Source organism: Cupressus sempervirens, chromosome 7 (genome assembly GCF_028749045.1).
Source record: "Cupressus sempervirens isolate cs-2001-9-10 chromosome 7, ASM2874904v1, whole genome shotgun sequence".
Taxonomy (NCBI): Eukaryota; Viridiplantae; Streptophyta; class Pinopsida; order Cupressales; family Cupressaceae; genus Cupressus; species Cupressus sempervirens.
The window spans coordinates 462659375-462673247 of NC_143124.1; positions in this window are offsets into that span (position 1 = coordinate 462659375).

Below are 13873 nucleotides of genomic sequence, written 5' to 3' on the forward strand. Positions count from 1 at the left end.
AAATAATGATTGTTTCATGATAGGTTCCACACATCAAACAATCATTTTTCAATAGATTTTTATGACTATAAAATTATTTTAAGACAATTTGAAGCAAATATTAGATGAGAAGATTGATCTAGTGAAGGTTTAAGTTGTGTTGAGTAATTCATATGAAAGAAAAGGTTTTGAACCCTAAAAAAGAGGAAATAGTTTCTTAATCCACTTCTAGAATTAGTGAAGAGGTTAGTAAAATTAATTTGTTGAAGAGTGACACTTTTCCTACATAAAAGTTTCATGTTATTCTAGAAATTATAAGGAAATGAGATTCAATAGGTGTGATATCCTCGATATTACCCAAAGTTATTACAATTCATAATGTAAGGATTTTTTTATATGTGTAAGATAAGAGAAGTAGGACATTATGGAATTAGGGAAGAATATGAGAAATTATGCAATGAAGGAATACTAAAGGATAAATTAAAAGTTATTGAAAGGAAAGTGTTAACTTATGCCCTAGATTTCCTAAGTAATCTCAAGATTGAATGGATAAATATTATTTTAATAAGGATTCATGACATGAAGTTTTGGTTATAGAATGGACACATTGAACTCATGAAGAAAATGATTCATAAGGTTATAGGATATCCAACCCTAGACAAGGAAAAAACTATGAAATTCATGAGTTGAAAGAAAATTGAGGCAAATACATGTATGGAGTGGAATGAACAAGGTTCATCCATTACAAACATTTCTGATCCATTAATCAAATTTTTAGTGAGGGTTATAGCTCACAAAGTTTACCAATCAACCAGACTGAACAATGTATCGTGTAAGGCACTAGATCAAGCATGGAAAATAGTGATGAAGGATCATTAATATGATCTTGTCAAGATTCAAAGACTATAATTGGTAAAAAAAATTCATCCATTAGAAAAGGAAAGAATTCAATGTGTAAGTTTGGATCTCTCATTTTGTGTGTTTTCTTTTATATACAAAAATATTTTCATTGTATAGGTGATATAGTTTGGGAACAAAAATAACTATTGATAAGAAAAATAAGTGAATAAATTACTCAATTAGGAGCAAATTTTATGAATTTCGTCAATAATTATTTTGAGGAATTCAAGAAAATAACAAAAATGAGGATGAGAATACCTAAGCAATTGGTAATAGGTATTAAAATGATATTGCAATGAAATAACTTACACAATAGAAGAAATAATATGAAATATTATATTAATACTTGATAATAACTAAGAGTAATATGCCATATTGGGAGGGCAACCTCCATATATCTTCAATTAGAACACACTTCACAATATTCTCTTGAAATAAGACTCACAGCTTCCTATATATACCTAATTATACTTAGGTTGAATTGACACAACCCTACATAAAACCTAGGCTAACCTACTAACCTAAATAATAATATATTAATGATAACATGACTTAACTAAGGATTAATATAACCACAAGTTGACTATTGATAACCCTATATACACCAATATTAAGGGTGTAGCATGCCTCCTCTCTAAAAGAAGCATTGTCCTCAATGCTAACCAAGTGTAGATTCTTTTGAATGAACTCCTCATCCTCTCACCTGACCTAACTAGTAAGTTCTTCCATTGGATGAAATACTGAGTGAGGATTATATTCCTCAACTTCTTTAAGCATGTTTGAAGAATGTACTCTTGTTCCAAAATCATTCTTCCTTCTTCATCAAGCTTTGGTAGCACTATTTGAGTAGGAATATTCTACCCAATCGCCTTCTTCAAACAAGAAACATTAAAAACTAGATGTATCTTTGTTGTTGGTGGAAATTCAAGCTTGTAGGAAACACTACCAATCTTCTGCATGATTTGATATAGTCAATAATACCTTGGAGACAACTTATTATTCTTTTTTTGTTGCTTTATTGAGATTTTTTTATAAGGTTGCAATCTCAAGAAGACCCAGTCCCTCACTTCAAAATTTCTTTCACTACGATGTTGGTCCACTTGTTGTTTCATTCAATTTTGTGCCATAGCTAAATTCTCCTTGAGTCCTGGGTATGTGCAGGATCATGGTGTACCAAACTATGGCCTTAAGTGGCAGTGAAAAACCAGCAAATCAAGGTTATGTCAATTCGACACATAATTTTAAAGTGGTTCTAGAATTTATATCAAAAAGTTGTAAGAAAGTAATCTGTATGAAATTCAATCTAGTTTCTAAAATACAAGGCCTTATCTGGAGAAAAAAATATTTGGTTTGTCAAAAGTTTGAATTTTAATGCAGTACTACAAAAATTTTAGGGCGAAAATAAAAAGTAGGTGTATGTCTGACCACCTTAATCATAATGAAATGATAATATTTTTAAATATAATTTTAGATTAAAAAATTAGACTCATGCCTAGATGTGATGCATATTTTTGGGAATTTTTATTCCAAATAAATAATTAATTGTGAATTTTCTACTATACTATTTTTAGAATTAAAAAACTCCTGTGTCTGACCACATTAACTAGTTCAAAAAAAATCAAAATTATGTTTTTTTTTTTTTCTTATACTAGTCGAAGCATAGAATGTGATGCATCTTTTGGATTTCACAAATCTTATACGGTTTGAAAGTTATAGCTAATTTTCAACCAGTATGTCAATCAGTACTTTGCAGCTAACTCCATTAGAAAATAAGTAATAATTACTTACTGAACTCGTAATTTGACAAACCTTACGTTTATGAAAAGATAAGAACATTCTTAAGAAACATTTTTCATTACATCAAATTTTGGTTTAAAAAAAGTCGTCAGCTACATGCTTGAAGTAAAAACCACATAAGAACATGCAAAAAACACATTTTCAGGATGTTTTAAAGATGGCCATATAAGGTTGGTATATAAAGTTATTAATTGTTTTCATTTAGTATCAGGATGGGTGAGAAAAAGGTTGGAATAGATTTTGAAATTCTTTGAGGCATTTTAGAACTACATATTTTTCAGATTGCCACTTTTTGGCACACCATGATCCTGCACATACTCTCGTAAAAGTACCTATTCTTGATGAAGCAAGTGGTCCTCTACTACATGAACTCTTGGTGACACCTTTATTCATGATTTGAGGGAAGGAGGATGATATCCATAAAGTGCCAAAAATGGAGGCACTTTTGATGAGCTATGAAAAGAAGTATTATACCACCATTCTACAAGAGGTAGCCAATCTACCCATTGAGTTGTTTTTTTGAAGTGAAACAACATAGATATCCTTCCAAACATTTATTAACAACCCTAGTTTTCCCATCTAATTGATTATGATATGAAGAACTATGATGCAATTGAGTACGCAAACATGAGAATAAATCTTTCCAAAAGTGACTAGTAAAGGTAGGATCACAATCACTAACAATAACCTTAGGTGTACCATGTAGCTTTTGGATATTGTCCAAGAAAAATTTTTCCACTATAGTTTCTATAAAAGGATGTGATAATGCAATGAAATCTGCATATTTAGTGAGGTGATCAACTACTACCATGATGACATTATGACCTTTAGATTTGGGAAGCCCTATGATGAAGTCTATGGATACCTCTTCCCAACATTGGCTAGGAATAGATAAACACTGCAAGAGACCTTGTGTCTTAATTCCCCCTTATTTCTTTGACAAACCAAACATTCAGCAACAAATTTTTGAACATCTTCTTCCCTTTCTTGTATGCAATTTCAAAGTGATATCCCAAAATCTTAGTGACCCATTTTTATTGCTCTTTAGAAGATAGTCTTTGCTCCAAAAAATATTTTAGGTTATCATGATCTATCTTAACCTTGAAATGTCAACCCATTAAATAAGGCCTCCATTTTTTAACTATATAAATGGTTTCTAGCATTTCCTTCTCATAAATATGTTTGAATTGGTTTTTACCTTTTAATTGATGACTCTCAAAAGAAATTTATTGACCTTCTTACATGAGAACTACTTTCTAGAAGCATCACATTCCACAATGAATTCCTTGGTGATGTCTAGAGTGGCAAGCAGTGGAATTGTATACATAGCCTTCTTCAATTTCTCAAATGCTAAATTAGCAGATTCATTCCAATCAAAAGAATCCTTATTCAATAAAGTGGTAAGGGGTGCTACTATACGAACATAATTCTTCACAAATCTTCTATAGTACCCTATCAATCCCAAGAAACCCCTTAGCTTCTTAATGGTTTTTGGAATAGGCCATTTCAAGATAGTCTTATTTTTTTTAGGATCCACCTTTACTCCTTCATGTGAAACTATGTGTCCCATGTACTCCACCTCCTTAAGACCAAAAGAAAACTTGGATGGCTTAGCATAGAGTTGATGATCTTCAAATAATTGTAATGCTTGATCTACATGCTACAAATGTTCTTCCCACATCTTTCTATAAATTAATATATCATTAGAAAACACTAACACAAACTTTCTTAAGAGCTTCTTAAAAATGGAATTCATCAAACTTTGGAATGTAGATGGTGCATTGCTAAGAGAAAATGACATCACCAAAAATTTATAATGAACCTCATGAGTTTGAAATGTTGTCTTGCAAATATCTTCCTACTTAATTTGAATTTGGTGATAAATTGATCTAAGATCTAACTTGGTAAAATATATAGCTCCATTTAATTCATCTAGAAGATCATCAAAGACTAGAATAGGAAACTTATCTTTAATGGTGTACTTGTTGAGCACTCCATAATCTAGTCACATGTACCATGTTTCATCCTTCTTATGCACCATCATAACAAGTGAGGAGTAAGCACTTTCGCTATGCTTCATAATTCCTACCTCTAGCATTTCCTCAACAATTTTTTCTATCTCACTTTTTTGTATCTGTGGGTACCTATAAGGCTTGATGTTTGGTGGTTGGCTCCCTAGAAGTAGTTGTTGTAATATTCAAATATGGAAAGAGTGCTTATGAGAGGGGGGGGGGGGGGGGGGTTGAATCATAAGTATCACACTTTAGCCAACAAAACTTTTAACTGAAAGTAAATTGCATGGATTTAAATACATCAAATAAACATGAAACTAAACACATGCATCAACAACTCATAACACTAGAATTTGGTAACCCAGAAACCCTCTAGGAATAAGAAAGTAAAACTAGGGTGGGGATGATACCCACAAAAATTACTGCAGCAATATTGTTCAACCACTTCTGATGGTCTGCCCTCTTAAAGGCTTGTCGTGTTAAAGGCTTTACACTGTGTCAATAGTGACCTGGTTAGAGGATTTTCAAACACTGAACATGAAGTTTCACCCTGTTAAAGGATTTGATCACCTAGTTAAAGGATTTACAAAATAGTTGTTAAGCTAACCTATCACCATAGGATTTTCATTCTAATACAATTGCTAGAGAGTATTAGGTAGAATGAACCTGATAGATTACAATCCTTGATTGTTGAATGCAAGCACTTGTTCTGCTTTCTCTGATCTTGATCCTTTTTGTGATCTGATAATCCTTGCTTCTAAAAATAGAATTCCTTGTGCACCCTTGTATGTCTTCTCATCTCTCTTCAATGAAATTTCATCTTCCTTATAAAGACAATTGAGAATTTAGGGTTGCGTATGGATCTACGATCCATATTCAATCTTCATTTTTTGCTTATTATTTGTACTTCTTTTATTGGTTGCATGCCTTCGTCATTTTTCTTATTGGTTGCATGTAGATTGCATAGTAAAAATAAAATATTTGATCTCATCATTAAATCCTTTGAGATTTACCTTATGTCGGCTATAAAAATTGTTTGCATCATAGTTTGTGTAATTACAAACTCTTATGCTGATATATTGAGTTACTTGGCTCCTGAAGTATTGCTAATACTTAGCACACATTGTTTCCTGGATAGCTTAGCACCTAAAAAAAATTGTATCACTTGGCACCTTATGTAGCTCGGCACTTAGCACTCGGCAACTTATGTTACTCGACACTTATACTTCACTCGGTATCTGATCTTCACTCGGTATCTGAAAACTACTCGGCACATGAAGATCACTTGGCACCTGTTGTGTAGCTCGACATGCATGGCGTACTTAGCTTCCAATGTGGAATGTGATTAAGTGTGTTGGCACTCAAATTTCAGAAACCATTATGAGGTTAACAATCTCCCCCTTTGACATGAGTGACAAAAACACTTAACTTACCTTATAAGAACATTTACTAATCTGATTAGTATGTATAGAGTTTAAAGAAAACTTGATCAAAATTTATAACTTACAATCTTTCAATATATACCTAAAAAAATTTGTAACTCCCCTTGAGTTTATTGTGCCTTATCTGTATATCAAGCTCCTCCTTTGTATATTTTCTCCCCCATTAATTCATCTCATCTATATCTCCCCTTATTATGTCTATTTTCTCCCCCTTTTTGATAGTTATGTCAAAGAATGTTGAAGGGTTAAGACCATATTTAGCCAAAAATGTGTTGTTTACCTCCATAATCATCTTGAGAGCTGCATCCCAAGTGTTCAAAGCAATTTCCAGTGACTTATGCTGGATGGCAGTCTCGGTAGCAAGATGAATAAGTCCATCTAATGTAGAAAGATTTGGGTCTTTCTTGAGAACAGTTTCAGCATATACTTGCTCTTTATGGAGTATCTCTAAATGAGGGGTAATGGAGGACTAGAGCTATATTAATTTGGCCTTGATATTAGCCTCATCTGCTATTAATATAGCTATTTCTTTGTGAGTGTGAAGCGATTGAGAAAAATGCTTCTCACTTTGAGCTGGATCATTTGGTAGTTGCATGCTTGAAATGTTTAAATTTCTTTCCAGGCTCAGTATCTTTTGGCTTTTTTTTTGTGTGAAGTATGAAAAATCACACAACTTTTTGTACAATGAGAATATATTCTCAAGTACCTTTTTCACTTTGTCAATAAGCTTTGACAATTCAACTTGTGAAAGTGCAATTTGACTTGATATTTTCTCATTCACTTTCCCTTGAAATTTTCTTTTTGACCATTCCATAAGTTTTGCATTTGTTTCTAGGTCTTCATTTGTCACCTGGTCAACAATATCTGCTAATTTCTCTATGATATGCTTTGACTCATCTGGTCATTGTAAACTGAAGGCATCCATAAAGATGTCCTTAATCTCATATAGTTTTTGCTTATGTTTATACTCCTTCCTGAGTATCTCCTGCATTTTTTCTCCTATTCAGTGCTTCCTGCACCTCATTGATTTGATCAATGGTTATTGATTTTGAGTCATAGCTCGGTATGACTATCTCCTCATCTAATTTAGGGTCTCCATAGTGAAGTACCCTTGCAACTCTGGTAGTACTAGATGGTGGTACAGATATTTGCAATGGCTATTGTGAAGGAGTTCCCGAGGTAGGAAAATTTATTAATGTTTGTATTGCCTCCTGTTCTTTAGGGGTTTTCATTGTTTCCTCCTCCTTCTGTCTACCATGATCAATTATTGTAATTTGTGGAAGTGCACCGTGTGTTTGTGCTGTAGGATCAGATGTAATAGTCTATCCTATTTGTTCTTTTCCTTTTTCTATAGCTGCACTTGGCTTCTATCTTGCAGCATCAATTATGCTTGTTGGTATTTGGAATTGACTACTAGTAGTTGTAGAGATGATAGAAGGTGGTTCTTGTGGATTCACCTTATCCTTGACTATATTTTCTACTAGTTTTTGCAATTCATCTATACTGACCAATACTGAATCTATACACAATATTGCTTGTTGTGTAGATTGGTCAAGAATTTTTTAAGATCTTCTGCAGTTAATGGATTGATATTCTGACCAGAAGTATCAGGAACATCAGTAATAGTTACAGTGTCTGTAGGTGAGATGGATGCTTGAGGAGGGCTAGTGTTTCTTGTACACTCTGATCTGGTTGCTCCTCTTGCTCAGTTATTTCCATTATATCATGTTTTTGTGTCTCTTCCTCCTCTCCATCTTTCTTTTCTTCATCTCTTTTCCTTTGTTCTTCTTCTTTCCTCTCTTCTTCTCTTTTCTTTTCTTCTTCTTCTTTCCTTTCTTCTTCTCTTTTCTTTTCTTCTTCTTCTTTCATTTTTCTCCTCTCCTCTATTGGTATAGCAGCTTCTTCCTTGTATTCTTCATCAAGAAAATCTTCAATCTTTTTGTACAAGTTCTTCCATGATTTCATTGTTCTTTGAACAATCTCTTCCATCTTGTTTTGGAGTATGAAGAATGCCCTATATTTAGGTGTAAACCTATTATTATGCCTTTTGAACTCATTCCTTACTATTTCCATAGTCAAATTCGGCAATACACTTGCTTGGGTTGATTCCCTCATGTCCTTCTCCATTTTCAAACAAAAATGCCATCTGTCTTCTACAATTTTTGACAGTTCTTTTGGCAATTGTCCATCTGGTTCAAGTGGAGTGTACTTGAACTATGCCATCATTCCATAAACTGTTTCTTCTATCTTATTCTATTCTTCTTTAGTAAATTTACTGAAATCAACTTTATTGAAATTACTTAAGTCACCACTTGCAATCTTTTTACATAAGGTATCAACTGATGAATTGCTTACCTTTTTAGATTGATATTCTTCATCAGTGTCAGGTTGAGCCACATATCTTCTTCTTTTCCTCAGCTCTTCCTGTGTTTCCTTGATTTGTTTCTTCTTGGTAACTTCCTCTTTGGCCTTTTGAGTGGAGGCCCTTGTTGATGCTTGTGTTTTTGGCTTTTGAGGTGATGGCGAGGAAGGTTTCTTTGATCTAGGCTTAGCTGAAGGTTGTTCTGTTTCCTTTCTCTTCTTTGGCTCAGCTTCAGTTGGTGCTTCCTTGGCTTCTTCTTCCTCTGCACCTTCCTCCTTGTCTTCTCCAAGACCTTAAGTTAGTTCCATTGGCCCTTGTTCTTTCTCATCTTCATCATCACTGTCATCTTCTTCTTCTTCTGCTTCAACCTCAATTTCTTTACCAAACTTCTTCTTAATCTTCTTTATTAATTTGTCTTTCTTCTTCAATGTGGAAGTAGTTTTTAATTCCATGTTTATCTTTGATCTTACCACATCATAAGTGCCAAAATGTGGAGCACTTTTATCAGTTTCTTCCACCAATAATGCAGTTATTGCTGCAGATGCCTCATCAATATTAATTTCATATCCAAATGGCCTTAGCCATCTTACCCTTGGTATTACTGCTTGAATATAGGTAAAATCAATGTCAACTAAGAAACATATATCATTAGTATGTTTTTCCACTAAGGAAGTTGGTATCCTTGATCTTTGCTTCATGGATTTCTTGAAATCCTCAAAATAGCTTGTCATCAAGATATCAAAAATTTCTCCCATTTGTTCTATATATTCATTTATTTGGGAAATGATGGTTCTATCATTTCTCCATGCCACTTTGTCAAAAGAAGGAAACTCATTATGAACATAAAAGAATATGCAAACTAGGATTGCTCCAAATTTGCATTGAGTGCCCCTTGTTCTTCATATGGAAGCTAGGTTTTCATTGATCTATTGTAGTTGCAGTTCTGCAAGATCATAAGAATGATCCTTTTTCACCAGTTTGTAGCCTACATCTACTACAATGCATGGTACACTATTGAGTCTACTGGATTGACAGAATTTATGAGCAATGAATCTAACAAAAAACTCAACTAGAGGATCCTGTATGGTCTAAATTGTCATTCCTCTTTTGTGCTACTGTGCACCAGTATTCTTTTCAATGACCTCCTTTGATTCACTTCTTAGGGTTTTGTACCGATCTAGGGTTGGGTACCCTGTTAATCTATGTATGATTTATTTGGTCAATTTGATGGGAATATCTTCTAACCACAAATTTCCACCATGAATTTTGCTCAGTACAAGTCTAACCCATTCTATTTTGAATATGGTGGGAAAGCTTAAAACTCAGGTCAAACCCTTTCTTTCAACGATTTTGATTTCTTCTTTCAAGAATCCATCTACACACAGTTTATCATATGCTTGTCTTATTTACATGTCTCCTAGAGCTCCTATCTTACAGTTGTAACATTTTCTTACATCTTGAACCATTACAACTTTTGGGGGAATATGGGAGAGTGCTCCGGTTGGGTCATTTTTGTAGGAAACTTTGGGAATAGAACAGAAATCAGGTTGCTTGACCTCATTTGAAACTAACTGAACTTCAAAAGACTCTTTTTCCTCAGTTTTCTTCGAACTTGACGCCATTTATGCAAACTAGGGTTTTTACAGCAAAAGGATATGAAACTACGTAGCTTAGCTTAAATGAAAATGCCTTAAGATCAATGAAAAATGTGTTGAATAAGGTTGCAATCTGCTTGATACGCTAGATTCTTGCTATTGAGTCACTTAGCTCTCTTTCTTCTTCTTTGTTTATTGATCGCGATGAGCAAAAATGATTGAAATTGTGATAATATACCCTATTTCCATCGCATTAAATGCTCAAGTACCAACTCGACTTTTGAAGAAATTTTAACCTAACTCGGCTTCCACTATATTTCTACTTTACTCGGCTTCCATTGGAGTTATCCAACTCGGCATCAGTTATCAGCTTGGTTGTTGTTGGGAGCTCGGTATTTGTTGGAGTTTAACTCGGTATCCAAAGTTAGCTCGGCAACAACATTTAGTTTTTGTCTTGACACCTTGTTTCATGTAGATTTATACCTTTCTTAGCTTCTTTTTCTTGGGACTGATGTGTGATATAGCTTTGTATATCAGTCTTGTGTACTTCTCATGCTTAGTTTGATGAAGTGTGATCACTTGACCCATTAGGTGAAGTGATCCCTCCACTTGATGTGTTGCACTCATCTTTCTTTTTCCAAGTCTTATTCATTTTCCCCCTTATCTTTTCAACATCAATATTTTGTTTTCCTTTTTTTTCTATAGTCTTGGGTGCCTTTGATCTTGTAGGACAGTTTTTGCTGATATGACCAATTTTCAAAGAATTGAAACATGTAGTTTGATTCAACCATCTTTTGTAGTTCCCTTTGAAATGTTTTCTTATGCAGTTCTATGGTATATGTCCATATTCTTGGCAATAGTGACAACTGTACCTAGTGTTGTAATCCCAATGATAATGACTTTCATTCCCTTCTATTTTTGCTAGTTGATTTGATGTCCACATAGGTTTTGATCTGAATTCAAATGCCCTATGTCCATACTTTTTGCAATTATAACAATGTCCATCAAATCTCTGAGTCCTTATGACATTGGATTTGCAATTTTGTGTCATATGTCCTTGCATGTTGCACTTGTGACAGAAACTTTTATTTTTGGATGTATTTGATTGATTGAATCTTCTACTCTTGCACACATTAGCTGTATGTCCCTTCTTATTACAGTGATGAAAAGTGGGTTTTGAATTCTTACCTTTATCACTTCTTTGTTGAGCACTCTTTGATGATTCTCTGACTTTAGTGCTATTGTATCCTAGTCCTGATGTATCATGGGAAGATTTTGGGGATTTCAACAACTGTTCAAAATACTTGATGGCTTCACTTGATTTATTGAGATTCTCTGCTACCTCTTTTTCTCTATTCAATTCATTCTGCATCTTCAAAATAGAGATCTCAATATCTTTTATATTGAGTTCATGATGAAGGTTCATCATTTGGGCAAGTGTATCCATCTGCATGTTTGAGATCCTTGTCAGTTTAGTACATTTTTCTTCAAGTCTGTTTGCAAGATTTCTTTTGTAATTTTCCATCATCACTTTATCTTCAACTGTTCTTTTCTTGTGTTCAGTAATTTCACATATCATTATGGCCTGTGATTCTTGTTCCATCTTGAGAGATCTTATCTCATCTACTTGAACTTTATTTTTCTCCATCAATTCTGCTATTGCTGCATCAAACTCTTTTGTATCTCCATTGGAAAATATGTTGGTGGTATCAATCTCCTTGTAGTGTATATCATTTTCATCTATGGCTAGATCCTTCATTTTTTTAATGAGTTTCTCAACTTGTTTCTAAATTCCTCCAAGCTATGCAAAGCAAGTTGCACATCTATTACCTTATTTTCAATGATCTTTCCAAGTTTGAAAGCTTACATCTTTAGATCTTTTCCTCCAAGCTGTTAGGCTTTTCCTTATGAGAACCTAGATTCGCTCTGATACCAATTGTTGGAATATTCAAATATGGAAAGAGTGCTTATAAGAGGGGGGGGGTGAATCATAAGTATCACACTTCAGCCAATAAAACTTTTAACTGAAATTAAATTACATGCATGTAAATACATCAAATAAACATGAAACTAAACACATGCATCAACAACTCATAACACTAGAATTTGGTAACCCAAAAACTCTCTAGGAATAAGAAGGTAAAACTAGGGTGGGGATGATACCCACAAAAATTACTGCAGCAATATTGTTCAACCACTTCTGATGGTCTACCCTGTTAAAGGCCTGCCCTATTAAAGGCTTTACACTGTGTCAATAGTGACTTGGTTAGAGGATTTTCAAACACTTAACATGAAGCGTCACCCTGTTAAAGGATTTACAAAGTAGTTGTTAAGCTAACCTATCACCATAGGATTTTCATTCTAATACAATTGCTAGAGAGCATTAGGTACAATGAACCTGATAGATTACAATCCCTGATTGCTGAATGCAGGCACCTATTTTTCTTTCTTTGATCTTCATCCTTTTTGTGATCTAATAATCCTCGCTTCTAAAAATAGAATTCCTTGTGCACCCTTTTATGTCTTCTCATCTCTCTTCAATGAAATTGTGTCTTCCTTATAAAGACAATTGAGAATTTAGGGTTAGGTATGGATCTACGATCCATATTCAATCTTCATTTTTTGCTTATTATTTGCACTTCTTTTATTGGTTGCATGCCTTCATTATTTTTCTTATTGGCTACATGTAGATTGCACAGGAAAAATAAAAGATTTGATCTCATCATTAAATCCTTCGAGATTTACCTTATGTCGGTTGTAAAAACTGTTTGCATCATAGTTTGTGTAATTACAAACTCTTATGCTGATATACTGAGTTACTCAGCTCCTGAAGTATTGCTAATACTCAGCACATGTTGTTTCATGGATAGCTCAGCACCTAAAAAAAATTGTATCACTCGACACCTTATGTAGCTCAGCACTTGTTAACACTCGGCACCTTATGTAGCTCAACACTTGTTAACACTCAACACCTTATGTAGCTCGGAACTTGTTAACACTTGACACCTTATGTTACTTGACACTTATACTTCACTCAGTATCTAAAAACTACTCGGCACATGAAGATCACTCGGCACCTGTTGTGTAGCTCGACATGAATGGTGTACTTGGCTTCCAATGTGGAATGTGATTAAGTGTGTTGGCACTCAAATGTCAAAAACCATTGTGAGGTTAACAGTAGTTGTATGGAATGGGCATTATCCCTCTTAGGAGGAAGTCTTTAAGGCATATATCTAAGAATCACTAATGATCAATTATTGCTTGTAAATCTAGATGAGTGAGAGTATTAGATTGAGAGACTTCAAATGGACATAATTGGGCCACAAATCCATCCACTCCTTTCTTCAAATTTTTTTTCATTTGATGAGAGCTTACCATCTATGGGGATTTTTCCTTCAATCCCCTTAGTTCCATTACCTTTCCTTTTTATTGAAATCATATGTATAGTTCTTGGAAATTCATCTCGATTGTTCCCAACATAGTAAGCCATTGTACTCCCAAAATTATATCTACCACACCCATGGATACCACATACATTGGGGTATCATGTCGATAATCTCCCATGGATATTTCAATGCTATGGCATTTTTGTTGGTGAAATAATGAGTACTACCTAAGTCAATCAACACTACTTATTTTGGCTTCTTTAAGAAACCCACTACCTTGAGAGTTTGTGGTGTACTAAAACTTGGAGGTGCATGACAAGAAATGATTGGATGAGAATCATGTTATTCCTCACCTAACTCCCTATCCTCCTATGTTATGGGTTCAAAGTCTTTTTCCTCA